Here is a 14081-nt window from a genome sequence, read left to right as displayed (position 1 = left end):
TCTTGAGCCATCGTGACAAGCAAGCAATCCAACACACGAGCAAACAAGAAACGAGCAAAAGAGACAGACTAAACGAGAGAAGGGGAACGGAAAATGAGGGCGGATAAAACGACAAGGGTGAAGTGGGGGAGAGGAAAACGAGAAGCAAATGGTAAATAATGTAATGTGAGGGATAAGAGTTTGTGATGGGTACTTGGTATGTCTTGACTTGTGCTTAGACTCCCCGGCAACGGCGCCAGAAATCCTTCTTGCTACCTCTTGAGCACTGCGTTGGTTTTCCCTTGAAGAGGAAATGGTGATGCAACAAAGTAGCATAAGTATTTCCCTTAATTTTTGAGAACCAAGGTATCAATCCAGTAGGAGGCCACACGCAAGTCCCTCGTACCTACACAAACAAATAAGAACCTCACAACCAACATGATAAAGGTGTTGTCATTCCCTTCACGGTCACTTACGAGAGTGAGATCTGATAGAGATAATAATGATAAGATAAACATTTTTGGTATTTTTATGATATAGATTGAAAGTAAAGATTGCAAAGTAAAATAGATTGGAAACTTATATGATGGAAAATAGACCCGGGGGCATAGGCTTCACTAGTGGCTTCTCTCAAGATAGCATAAGTATTGCGGTGGGTGAACGAATTACTGTCGAGCAATAAAAGCGAATAATTATGAGAATATCTAAGCATGATCATGTATACAGGCATCACGTCTGTGACAACTAGACTGACTCCTGCCTGCATCTACTACTATTACTCCACACATCGACTGCTATCCAGCATGCATCTAGAGTATTAAGTTCATAAGAACAGAGTAACGCCTTAGGTAAGATGACATGATGTAGAGGGATAAACTCAAGCAATATGATATAAACCCCATATTTTTATCCTCGATGGCAACAATACAATACATGTCGTTTCCCTTTCTATCACTGGGATCAAGCACCGCAAGATTTAACCCAAACCTAAGCACTTCTCCCATTGCAAGAAAGATCAATCTAGTAGGCCAAACCAAATTGATAATTCGAAGAGACTTACAAAGATAACCAATCATGCATAAAAGATTTCAGAGAAGAATCAAATATTGTTCAAAGATAGACTTGATCATAAACCTAGAATTCAGCGGATCTCGACAAACACACCGCAAAAAAGAGTTAGATCGAATATATCTCCAAGAAGACCGAGGAGAACTTTGTATTGAGATCCAAAGAGAGAGAAGAAGCCATCTAGATAATAACTATGGACCTGAAGGTCTGAAGTAAACTACTCACACATCATCAGAGGGGCCATGGAGTTGATGTAGAGGCCCTCCGTGATCAATGCCCCCTCCGGCAGAGCTCCGGAAAAAGCCCCAAGCTGGGATCTCTTGGGTACAGAAGATTGCAGCGGTGCAAATAGGGTTTCGTGGTGCTCCTGGATGTTTTCGGGGTATGTGAACATATATAGGAGGAAGAAGTAGGTCGGCTGAGCCACGAGGGGGAGGGCGCGCCCAGGGGGTAGGCGCGCCCCCTTCCTCGTGGCCATCTCATTGGTTGCTTGACGTCCACTCCAACTCCTCTGGATCACGCTTGTTCCAAAAATCACGCTCCCAAAGGTTTCATACCGTTTGGACTCCGTTTGATATTCCTTTTCTGCGAAACACTGAAATACGCAAAAAACAGCAATTTGCACTGGGCCTTGGGTTAATAGGTTAGTCCCAAAAATAATATAGAAGTGTAAAATAAAGCCCATTAACATCCAAAACAGATAATATAATAGCATGGAACAATCAAAAATTATAGATATGTTGGAGACGTATCATGCTCCCAGATCGAACGACAACCCTGAGCCCTTTCGACAGCACATGCAGTACATGGGTAAGCACTGTGCGCATGCATCGTGTAGCTCACGCTTCCTTCTCTACTAGGTTTTCATTCAAAACAGGATCCCTTTTCTCGCCACTCCTCTCATCGGTTTCCCGCCTCTTCTCCCACATATGCATGATGTAGATGTTCGTTTAATTCTTACAGTTCATCTCATCCAAAATCAATTAGTTTTATAAAAAACTATTTTAAGATTCATGGAATTGTACATTGTAAAGGTAAAAACAAAATGTAACAATTCATTTAGAAAAAAAAGGTTTGGGCAATTAAGATATGGAAGATTCTAGAGAACAAAGAAGAAGTGCTTGTGTTTTGTGGTTTGTGCATTATGCTTAAGTTCAACCATGGACTCTTCTAGATTGTACATGTGGCAGCATCTGGTGGAATGTAGATGATATCCAATGGCCAGTAGTGCTCGGATTTCCCATCTCTCTACCGTCGGATTGGCTTCATCCAACGAGCAACTTCCATAGTAATTCGCACACTATATAGGTGTGTAGATGTATAGATGTATAGATGTATATATATATATAGATGTGTCCCATGCTAGACAAAATAAAGTTTGAGCGCATGCGTGGGACGACCCCCCACCCCACCCCACCGCCATTGCCGCCTCGAAGTTGGGAAACTGACATCATAGGTATTGAATCGGGCTTGGAGTCGGGTACGATGTTCGGTTTGTAATGTAGTTGGTGTGGCCCATCAAAGTTGTGCATTTGGAATTTAAACACATCATACACCATCGTACCCATACATATTTTTGGGCCGCATGCAGTGTATAGGGGGTCTTCCGATCGACCACGTCTCCCTTGTGCGGTTTTTTGTGAGGACACAGATATCTGTGGGCTCCCCGAGTGTATATATATCATCCCTTTGACCGATAATGAGGGGTATGTGTTGGCCATGAATGGATTCCTCCTAGTTCGTGTTAGGGCCAGTCACCATTAAATGTCGGCCAACCAAAGCTCGAGCTCATGCTTGTCAGGATTCCCTCCTAGATGCTCGGATTGCTGGGCTCGACCTATAACAAACCCTGCATACGTATCTCGTCCTTAACTACCTTGCCTTCATGGTTGTTGTATGTATCTAGAGGTAGGCACCACATCTAAATTGTATTATTATATATTGAAAACACACATCACCCCTTCCCAACGTACATCATTTTGGGCCGCATGCAAGAGGTGTTAGTTTTGTGGTCCCTCTCGTGCGATTTTTATGATGGTTCAATCTATTGGCCCAAGCGGTTTATCGACAACAACAACTGTCATTTGACTAAACGGAAGATTCATTGATCCGTCTTATGGTAGATCATGGCGACATGCATGTATGACCAAAGTATCGATCATTACGTGCATCCGCCCCGCTGACACGAAGTGGGAGATGGTGGGCCAAGCATCCTAGCTAGGTACGACATTATGTAATTATATATATCCTAGCTAGGTGGTTGTTAGGGTGCTTTTAGGTTTGCGAGGCAGGTGCCACCAAAGTTATGCATTGTGTATTTGAAGTTTTGAACATCCCCAATATTCGTACATATATTTGGCCACTTCCAGGTGGTTCTTGACTTCTGGCCCCTCTCATCGATCTTCAATGACGCGCCCAACCATGAGCCCGCGAGGTCAAAGTTGTGCATTGGAATTTTGAACATCACAGAGCACCCTTTTCACTCATATATATTTGAGCCACATGCTGGTGTGGCTATCTTTTGACCCTCTCTAACGTTATTTTGTGCTGCAAAGACTCTGATGACCCTCAACGGACACGGGGTATAATATCTTAACCGGGTGCGATACAAGTGTGATGTGAATCACCATGACCGCGCAAGCGAGCAAATTAAGGTGGGGGTACTGGCTCAACCGTGTGCGATGCAAGTGCGCTAAAATCACCACGACCGCGCAAGCGTGAGGAAATTAAGATGGAGGTACTGGCTCAACCGTGTGCGATGCAAGTGCGCTGAAATCACCACGACCATGCAAGCGCGAGCAAAGGGTGGAGGTACTGGCTCAACCGTGTGCGATGCAAGTGCGCTGAAATCACCATGACTGCGCAAGCGCGACCAAAGAGTGGAGGTGCTGGCTTAACCGTGTGCGATGCAAGTGTGCTGTAAAACCACCACCTGTGCAAGCTAAAGGCGGGTAAGTTTATTTGGGAATTAGGACGAACCATGCGATAGACCAGCTAGGTGGAAATATCAAAAAACAAACTACCCGCCTTGAGCGTTGCAAAAACCGGCAGATCCGTGCCACTTTTCCTTATTATAATACACACATATTATTATTGGACCGTGCGCGATCTTGGACACTCCCGCCCCGCATCAATTCCGTTACCCAAATTTTAGTAGCCACCGTACTTCAACCGTTGCCCACACTCCTCCAGCACCGACCTTATAGTAAAATTGCAGTAGCCGAGGCATTTGAACCGTCACCCTCCCTCGTCCACCACCATCTCCACCCACCATTACTAAAATTTTCAGTAGCCGTGACGTATCCTCAAACACCACCCCACCTCTCCCCCTCGAACCCTAGCTCGCTGCCGCCAACCCCTGCCGGTCTGCCCGTTCCTCCTAGCTTAGATAATAAAGTTCAGGTTACCCAGCGATTCCCATACCGTCGCCCCACTCCCCTGAGTTTTTAGATGAGGCCTACGGTGTCCCTCCCCACCAGATCCACATTCCCTGCTCCCAAATGTCGCAACCTAAGCTCGACCACGTATCTCGGGGTGCCCGACGAGCATTCGTCCAAGAAGAGGTTTATCATGGCCTCTCCGGCGGACGTTGGCGAGGTGGCCGCCATTCTCCCCGACCTGTCGATCCCGGAGCAACACGTCGCCACGGAAGCCGGCGAAGACGTTGACTACATTGCCATGTCGAAGGCTTCATCTCAGCGGGCTAGCGTATTACTGTATCTCGGGAAATTTGGCTACAACATCAAGCTCGTCCACACCGACGGCTTCACGTGGCCATGTCATAGGTTAAGTGGTCCATCCCCAACCCCTCTATTTCAACCGTCATCGATCTCTTCAAGGGTCATGTCGCTGATCTCCTCCGCCGAGCGGTCAAGGATTTGCGAGCTTTATACGCCATCGAGCCCATTTTGTCACTTCTGAAGGACATATTCTACGGCGGCGTCTTGGGATCCTCAATTGCCAAGTCAGATCTCATCGACCACGACCTCGAGGAGGGCACCCACGAAGGTTCTTCCAAGGTGAAACAGCCCATCTGTGACATCAGAGAGCGCACCATGGGTCTGTGCTCTTCCAACTGGAAGGATCCCGTCCATGAAATGTGAGACAACATTCTATCAACAAATCTTACCTTTTCTAGCTTGCCAACCTGTACCCTTTGTTGTAGTAGCATTTGCCTGCGATGCTTTAACTGTGTCGTGTTTAATTATTTCAGTTATGCAAAAATGTATTGTTCAATAGGTCTATGTGATGTTTAAGTATGAATTGTTCACTTTAGTTTCACGAATGGCTATATTTGGTTGTTTATAGTGAGTAGATGCCTTGTTTATCTGTATTTGGTTGTTAGGTTGGTTGGAGTGAGCATTTTTTAGTTATCGAGCAGATGCCTTGTTTATCTGTATTTGGTTATTAGTTTGGTTGCAGTGAGTATTTGTCTAGTTATCAAGCAGATGCCTTGTTTATCTGTATTTGGTTATTAGGTTGCTTTTTTAGCATTTGTCCAGTTATCAAGCAGATGCCTTGTTTATCCGTATTTGGTTGTTAGGTTGCTTTTTTAGCATTTGTCCAGTTATCAAGCAGATTCCTTGTTTATTTGTATTTGGTTGTTAGGTTGCTTTTTTTAGCATTTGTCCAGTTATCAAGCAGATGCCTTGTTTATCTTTATCTGCTTGTTAGGTTGGTTGCAGTGAGCATTTGTCCAGTTTTCAAGCATATGCCCTGTTTATCTGTATTTGCTTGTTAGTTTGGTTGTAGTGAGACTCTGTCCAGTTTTCAATGGCTATATTTGGTTGTTATACTGGTCATTTATGCATGTTTATTTAAGTCATTCACAATGTGTTGTTCATTATGTGCAAGTCGGAACTGTGCCGCTCGACTACATCAATACCAGTTTGAACGGCTATATTTGGTTCCAATTATTCCTATTGTAGCTAACACATGCCCTTTATTTCAGTTTTACACATTTATCGAGTGTGATGTTTAAGCATTACCTACGATCTATTCATTTTCAACAATACCAGTTTGAATTTCAATATTTGATGGCTGTTAAGCCTGCTGTCGGTAACATTGCCTTCCATTTTATATCTGCTTTAACAACATGCTGAAACCAACACATTCAAGCTATCATTTGTAGATGATGTTGTTTACCTTTGCTATATTTGTTTGATGTTAAGATTGTTGTACTTATCATGCCTTTCCACTACTTATGCAGGACAACAATGGGAGTGGCCACCATTTTGCGCCGAGGTTAGCTTCATCCCTCGGGTTGTACTACCCCCGTCATTCCATAATGTAGTGCATATAGATCTAGGCCTGGACACTAGTTAGCTTCTAATATTGACTTGTTGCTTGTAGGTACATATGCCCTTGGCAAGGATCCACGCATTGACCCTTTTTGCTTATGGGGTAATGAGATATTGATGAACAAGCATCAAGTGAGGAAACTGATAAGGATTATTAGCAAAAAGATACGAATGGTGGCATGCAAATTATTTGTTTATGCTCTATCCAACACAACAGTGAGCTATAGGATGGTAACTACAAACTCTACAGCTGATACGTCTCCAACGTATCTATAATTTTTGATTATTACATACTATTATATTATCAACCTTGGATGTTTTATATGCATTTATATGCTATTTTATATGATTTTGGGAACTAACCTATTAACCTAGAGCCCAGTGCCAGTTTCTGTTTTTTCCCTTGTTTTAGAGTATCACAGAAAAGGAAAATCAAACGAAGTCCAATTGACCTGAAACTTCACAGAACTTATTTTTGCACCAAGAGAAGCCCACGGAGTATCGGAGATGGACCAGAAGAGTCTCGGGCTGCCCACGAGGGTGGGGGGTGCACCCACCCCCTGGGCGCGCCCCCCTGCCTCGTGGACAGCCCGGAGATCCACTGACGTACTTCTTCCTCCCATATATACCCATATACCCTAAAAACATCGAAGAGCACAATAGATCAGGAGTTCCGCCGCCAGAAGCCTCCGTAGCCACCAAAAACCAATCTAGACCCGTTCCGGCACCCTGCCGGAGGGGGAACCCCTCACCGATGGCCATCTTCATCATCCTGGCGCTCTCCATGACAAGGAGGGAGTAGTTCTCCCTCGGGGCTGAGGGTATGTAACAGTAGCTATGTGTTTGATCTTTCTCTCTCTCTCGTGTTCTTGAGGTGGTACGATCTTGATGTATCGCGAGCTTTGCTATTATAGTTGGATCTTATGATGTTTCTCCCCTCTACTCTCTTGTAATGGATTGAGTTTTCCCTTTGAAGTTATCTTATCAGATTGAGTCTTTAAGGATTTGAGAACACTTGATGTATGTCTTGCGTGGGATACCCGTGGTGACAATGGGGTATTCTATTGATCCACTTGATGTATGTTTTGGTGATCAACTTGCGGGTTCCGCCCATGAACCTATGCATAGGGGTTGGCACACGTTTTCGTCTTCACTCTCCCGTAGGAACTTTGGGGCACTCTTTGAAGTACTTTGTGTTGGTTTGAATAGATGAATCTGAGATTGTGTGATGCATATCGTATAATCATACCCACGGATACTTGAGGTGACATTGGAGTATCTAGGTGACATTAGGGTTTTTGTTGATTTGTGTCTTAAGGTGTTATTCTAGTACGAACTCTATGATAGATTGAACTGAAAGAATAGCTTCATGTTATTTTACTACAGACTCTTGAATAGATCGATCATAAAGGATAACTTTGAGGTGGTTTCGTACCCTACCATAATCTCTTCGTTTGTTCTCCACTATTAGTGACTTTGGAGTGACTCTTTGTTGCATGTTGAGGGATAGTTATATGATCCAATTATGTTATTATTGTTGTGATAACTTGCACTAGTGAAAGTATGAACCCTAGGCCTTGTTTCCTAGCATTGCAATACCGTCTGTGCTCACTTTTACCATTAGTTACCTTGCTGTTTTTATACTTTCAGATTACAAAAACCTATATCTACCATCCATATTGCACTTGTATCACCATCTCTTCGCCGACCTAGTGCACCTATACAATTTACCATTGTATTGGGTGTGTTGGGGACACAAGAGACTCTTTGTTATTTGGTTGCAGGGTTGTTTGAGAGAGACCATCTTCATCCTACGCCTCCCACGGATTGATAAACCTTAGGTCATCCACTTGAGGGAAATTTGCTACTATCCTACAAACCTCTGCACTTGGAGGCCCAACAACGTCTACAAGAAGAAGGTTGTGTAGTAGACATCAAGCTCTTTTCTGGCGCCGTTGCTGGGGAGGTTAGTGCTTGAAGGTATATCTTTAGATCTTGTAATCGAATCTTTTTGTTTCTTGTTTTAGCACTAGTTTAGTTTATAAAAGAAAACTACAAAAAATATGGAATTGAGTTTGCCTCATACGCTTCATCTTTTTAATATATTTCGTGAGTATGATGGAAAGGAAAATTGTGCTCAAGTGCTAGAAGAAGAATGCATTAGAATGTTTGGCACCAAATATTTGAATGATGAGCATGATTGCAATGTTGTTAGTATGAATTCCTTGAATATCCATGATGCTAATGATATGCAAAGCCACAAGCTTGGGGAAGCTATGTTTGATGAAGATGATATTTTTTGTCCCCCAAGTTTTGATGAGCAAATTTATTATGATGAAAGCATGCCTCCTATTTATGATGATTATATTGATGAAAGTGGATTTGGAGAGGTCATGACTTTATTTTGTGATGAATCCACTATTCCGGAAGAGGTTCCAATTGATTATGAGAACAAAGTTGCTATCTATGATGATTATTGTGATGACTTGTACGCTATAAAGAATAATGATATCCATGAAACTTGTCATCATGATTTTATTTTTCAATTGGATTATGCCTCACATGATAATTATTTTGTTGAGTTTGCTCCCACTATTATTCATGAGAAGAATTTTGCTTGAGTGGAGAGTAATAAAATTTCTATGCTTGTAGATCATGAAAATAGTGTTTTATGTGATGCTTATATTGTTGAATTCATTCATGATGCTACTGAAAATTATTATGAGGGAGGAATATATGCCTGTAGGAATTGCAATAATATCAAGTTTCCTCTCTATGTGCTTAAAATTTTGAAGTTATGCTTGTTTTGCCCTCCTATGCTAGTTGATTATTGTTCCCATAAGTTGTTTGCTCACAAAATCCCTATGCATAGGAAGTGGGTTAGACTTAAATGTGCTAGTAATATTCTTCATGATGCTCTCTTTATGTTTCAATTCTTATCTTTTATGTGAGCATCATTGAAATCATCATGCCTAGCTAGGGGCGTTAAACGATAGCGCTTGTTGGGAGGCAACCCAATTTTACTTTTGTTCCTTGATTTTTTCTCCTGTTTAGTAATAAATAATTTATCTAGCCTATGTTATTATTGAGTTTTTATGTTTTAATTAGTGTTTGTGCCAAGTAGAACCGTTGGGAAGACTTGGGGAAAGTCTTGTTGATCTTGTTGTAAAAAACAGAAACTTTAGCGCTCACGAGAATTGCTGCCATTTTCTTTATAGGAGAGTGATATTTAGTTAATTCTTTTTGCAGATGATTAATAGATAAATTCCTCACGTCCAGAAATTTATTTTAGAATTTTTGGGGTTCCAGAAGTATACGTTTGATCCAGATTACTACAGACTGTTCTGTTTTTGACAGATTCTGTTTTCTATGTGTTGTTTACTTATTTTGATGAATCTATGGCTAGTAAAAGAGTTTATAAACCATAGAGAAGTTGTAATACAGTAGGTTTAACACCAATATAAATCAAGAATGAGTTCATTACAGTAGCTTGAAGTGGTGTTTTGTTTTCTTTCGCTAACGGAGCTTACGAGTTTTCTGTTAAGTTTTGTGTTGTGAAGTTTTCAAGTTTTGGGTAAAGATTCGATGGACTATGGAATAAGGACTGGCAAGAGCATAAGCTTGTGGATTCCCAAGTCACCCCAAGGTAATATTCAAGGATAACCAAAAGCCTAAGCTTGGGGATGCCCCGGAAGGCATCCCCTCTTTCGTCTTCGTTCATCGGATAACTTTACTTGGAGCTATATTTTTATTTACCACATGATATGTGTTTTGCTTGGAGCGTAATTTTTTTTCTTTTGTTTTGCTTGGTTTTTGAATAGAATACCAAGATATGAAATTCTTAAATGTTAGAGAGTCTTCATATAGTTGCATAATTATTTGACTACTCATTGATCTTCACGTATATCTTTGGGAGTAGTTCGTTATTGCTCTAGTGCTTCACTTATATCTTTTTAGAGAATGGTGGTGGTTTTTATATTATAGATATAGATGAACTCTCATGCGTCACTTATATTATTTTGAGAGTCCTAAACATCATGGTAATTTGCTTTGGTTATGAAGTTAGTCCTAATATAATGGGCATCCAAGAGGGATATAATAAAAACTTTCATATAAAGTGCATTGAATACTTGAGAAGTTTCATACTTGATGATTGTTTTGAGATATGAAGATGGTGATATTAGAGTCATGCTACTTGAGTAGTTGTGAATTTGAGGAATACTTTTGTTGAAGTTTGTGATTCCCGTAGCATGCACGTATGGTGAACCGTTATGTGACGAAGTCGGAGCATGATTTGTTTATTGATTGTCCTCCTTATGAGTGGCGGTTGGGGACGAGTGATGATCTTTTCCTACCAATCTATCCCCCTAGGAGCATGCACGTAGTAATTTGTTTAGATAACTAATAGATTTTTGCAATAAGTATGTGAGTTCTTTATGACTAATGTTGAGTCCATGGATTATACGCACTCTCACCCTTCCACCATTGCTAGCCTCTCTAGTACAGTGCAACTTTCACCGGTACCATAAACCCACCATATACCTTCCTCAAAACAACCACCATACCTACCGATTATGGCATTTCCATAGCCATTCCGAGATATATTGCCATGCAACTTTCTACCGTTCCGTTATTATGACACGCTTCATCATTGTCATATTGCTTTGCATGATCATGTAGTTGACATCGTATTTGTGGCAAAGCCACCATTCATAATTCTTCCATACATGTCACTCTTGAGTCATTGCACATCCCGGTACACTGCTGGAGGCATTCATATAGAGTCATATTTTGTTCTAAGTATCAAGTTGTAATTCTTGAGTTGTAAGTAAATAAAAGTGTGATGATCATCATTATTAGAGCATTGTCCCAGTGAGGAAAGGATGATGGAGACTATGATTCCCCCATAAGCCGGGATGAGACTCCGGACGAAAAAAAAGAGGCCATAAAAAAGGAAAGAGAAAAGGCCCAAATAAAAAAATAAAAAAATGAGAGAAAAAGAAATAAGGGGCAATGCTAATATCCTTTTACCACACTTGTGCTTCAAAGTAGCACCATGATCTTCATTATAGAGAGTCTCATATGTTATCACTTTCATATAATAGTGGGAATTTTTCATTAGAACTTGGCTTGTATATTCCAATGATGGGCTTCCTCAAAATGCCCTAGGTCTTCGTGAGAAAGCGAGTTGGATGCACACCCACTAGTTTCTTTTGTTGAGCTTTCATACATTGATATCTATTGATGGGCATCTCCATAGCCCGTTGATACGCCTTGTTGATGGGAGACTATCTTCTCCTTTTGTCTTCTCCACAACCACCATTATATTCCACAATATAGTGCTATGTCCATGGCTCACGCTCATGTATTGCGTGAAGGTTGAAAAAGTTTGAGAACACCAAAAGTATGAAACAATTGCTTGTCTTGTCGTCGGGGTTGTGCATGATTTAAAAACTTTGTGTGGTGAAGATGGAGCATAGCCAGACTATATGATTTTGTAGCGATAGCTTTCTTTGGCCATGTTATTTTGAGAAGACATGATTGCTTGGTTAGTATGCTTGAAGTATTATTATTTTTATGTCAATATTAAAATTTTGTCTTGAATCTTATGGATCTGAATATTCTTGCCACAATAAAGAAGAATTACATAGAGAAATATGTTAGGTAGCATTCCACATCAAAAATTCTGTTTTTATCATTTACTTACTCGAGGACGAGCAGGAATTAAGCTTGGGGATGCTGATACGTCTCCAACGTATCTATAATTTTTGATTGTTCCATGCTATTATATTATCAACCTTGGATGTTTTATATGCTATTTTATATGATTTTTGGGACTAACCTATTAACCTAGAGCCCAGTGCGAGTTTCCGTTTTTCCCTTGTTTTAGAGTATCGCAGAAAAGGAAAATCAAACGGAGTCCAATTGACCTAAAACTTCACGGAACTTATTTTTGGACCAGAAGAAGCCCACGGAGTATCAGAGATGGACCAGAAGAGTCCCCGGCTGCCCACGAGGGTGGGGGCGCGCCCACCCCCTGGGCACGTCCCCTGCCTCGTGGACAGCCCGGAGATCCACTGACGTACTTCTTCCTCCCATGTATACCCATATACCCTAGAAACATCGAAGAGCACAATAGATCGGGAGTTCCGCCGCCAGAAGCCTCCGTAGCCACCAAAAACCAATCTAGACCCGTTTCGGCACCCTGCCGGAGGGGGAACCCCTCACCGGTGGCCATGTTCATCATCCTGGCGCTCTCCATGACGAGGAGGGAGTAGTTCTCCCTCGGGCTGAGGGTATGTACCAATAGCTATGTGTTTGATCTCTCTCTCTCTCTCTCTCTCTCTCTCTCTCTCTTTCTCTCGTGTTCTTGAGGTGGTACGATCTTGATGTATTGCGAGCTTTGCTATTATAGTTGGATCTTATGATGTTTCTCCCCCTCTACTCTCTTGTGATGGATTGAGTTTTCCCTTTGAAGTTATCTTATCGGATTGAGTCTTTAAGGATTTGAGAACACTTTATGTATGTCTTGCGTGGGATACCCGTGGTGACAATGGGGTATTCTATTGATCCACTTGTTGTATGTTTTGGTGATCAACTTGCGGGTTCCGCCCATGAACCTATGCATAGGGGTTGGCACACGTTTTTGTCTTGACTCTCCCGTAGGAACTTTGGGGCACTCTTTGAAGTACTTTGTGTTGGTTTGAATAGATGAATCTGAGATTGTGTGATGCGTATCGTATAATCATACCCACTGATACTTGAGGTGACATTGGAGTATCTAGGTGACATTAGGGTTTTGGTTGATTTGTGTCTTAAGTTGTTATTCTAGTATGAACTCTATGACAGATTGAACGGAAAGAATAGCTTCGTGTTATTTTACTACGGACTCTTGAATAGATCGATCAGAAAGGATAACTTTGAGGTGGTTTCGTACCCTACCATAATCTCTTTATTTGTTCTCTGTTATTAGTGACTTTGGAGTGACTCTTTGTTGCATGTTGAGGGATAATTATATGATCCAATTATGTTATTATTGTTGAGAGAACTTGCACTAGTGAAAGTATGAACCCTAGGCCTTGTTTCCTAGCATTGCAATACCGTTTGTGCTCACTTTTACCATTAGTTACCTTGCTGTTTTTATACTTTCAGATTACAAAAACCTATATCTACCATCCATATTGCACTTGTATCACCATCTCTTCGCCGAACTAGTGCACCTATACAATTTACCATTGTATTGGGTGTGTTGGGGACACAAGAGACTCTTTGTTATTTGGTTGCACGGTTGTTTGAGAGAGACAATCTTCATCCTACGCCTCCCATGGATTGATAAACCTTAGGTCATCCACTTGAGGAAATTTGCTACTGTCCTACAAACCTCTGCACTTGGAGGCCCAACAACGTCTACAAGAAGAAGGTTGTGTAGTAGACATCAGCAGCCTTCTCTTTTTACTGCCCATAATGAGTTGTTAGACAACAATGTCTGAATCTTTTTAGTTTCTAGTGGTTCCCGAAGCAGTTCACTCAAGATTACGTCGCAAAGTACATGATAGGTGGACATGCAATGATGGTTAAAGTATTTCATCGAGACTACAATGAGCATCGAGAAGTCCTAATGAAGACAGTGAAGGATGGATGGGCAGCCATCACAAGGGGTTGGCCTAGAGTCGTGCGCGCCTTACGCATGGAGGAAGGCACAATATGGGCATTCCGCTTCACCTTCTCCAACAA

The sequence above is a fragment of the Triticum aestivum genome, chromosome 6A (assembly GCF_018294505.1).
Source record: "Triticum aestivum cultivar Chinese Spring chromosome 6A, IWGSC CS RefSeq v2.1, whole genome shotgun sequence".
Classification (NCBI taxonomy): Eukaryota; Viridiplantae; Streptophyta; class Magnoliopsida; order Poales; family Poaceae; genus Triticum; species Triticum aestivum.
The sequence above is the reverse complement of the archived record's forward strand: the minus strand, read 5'-3'. Positions refer to the sequence as shown.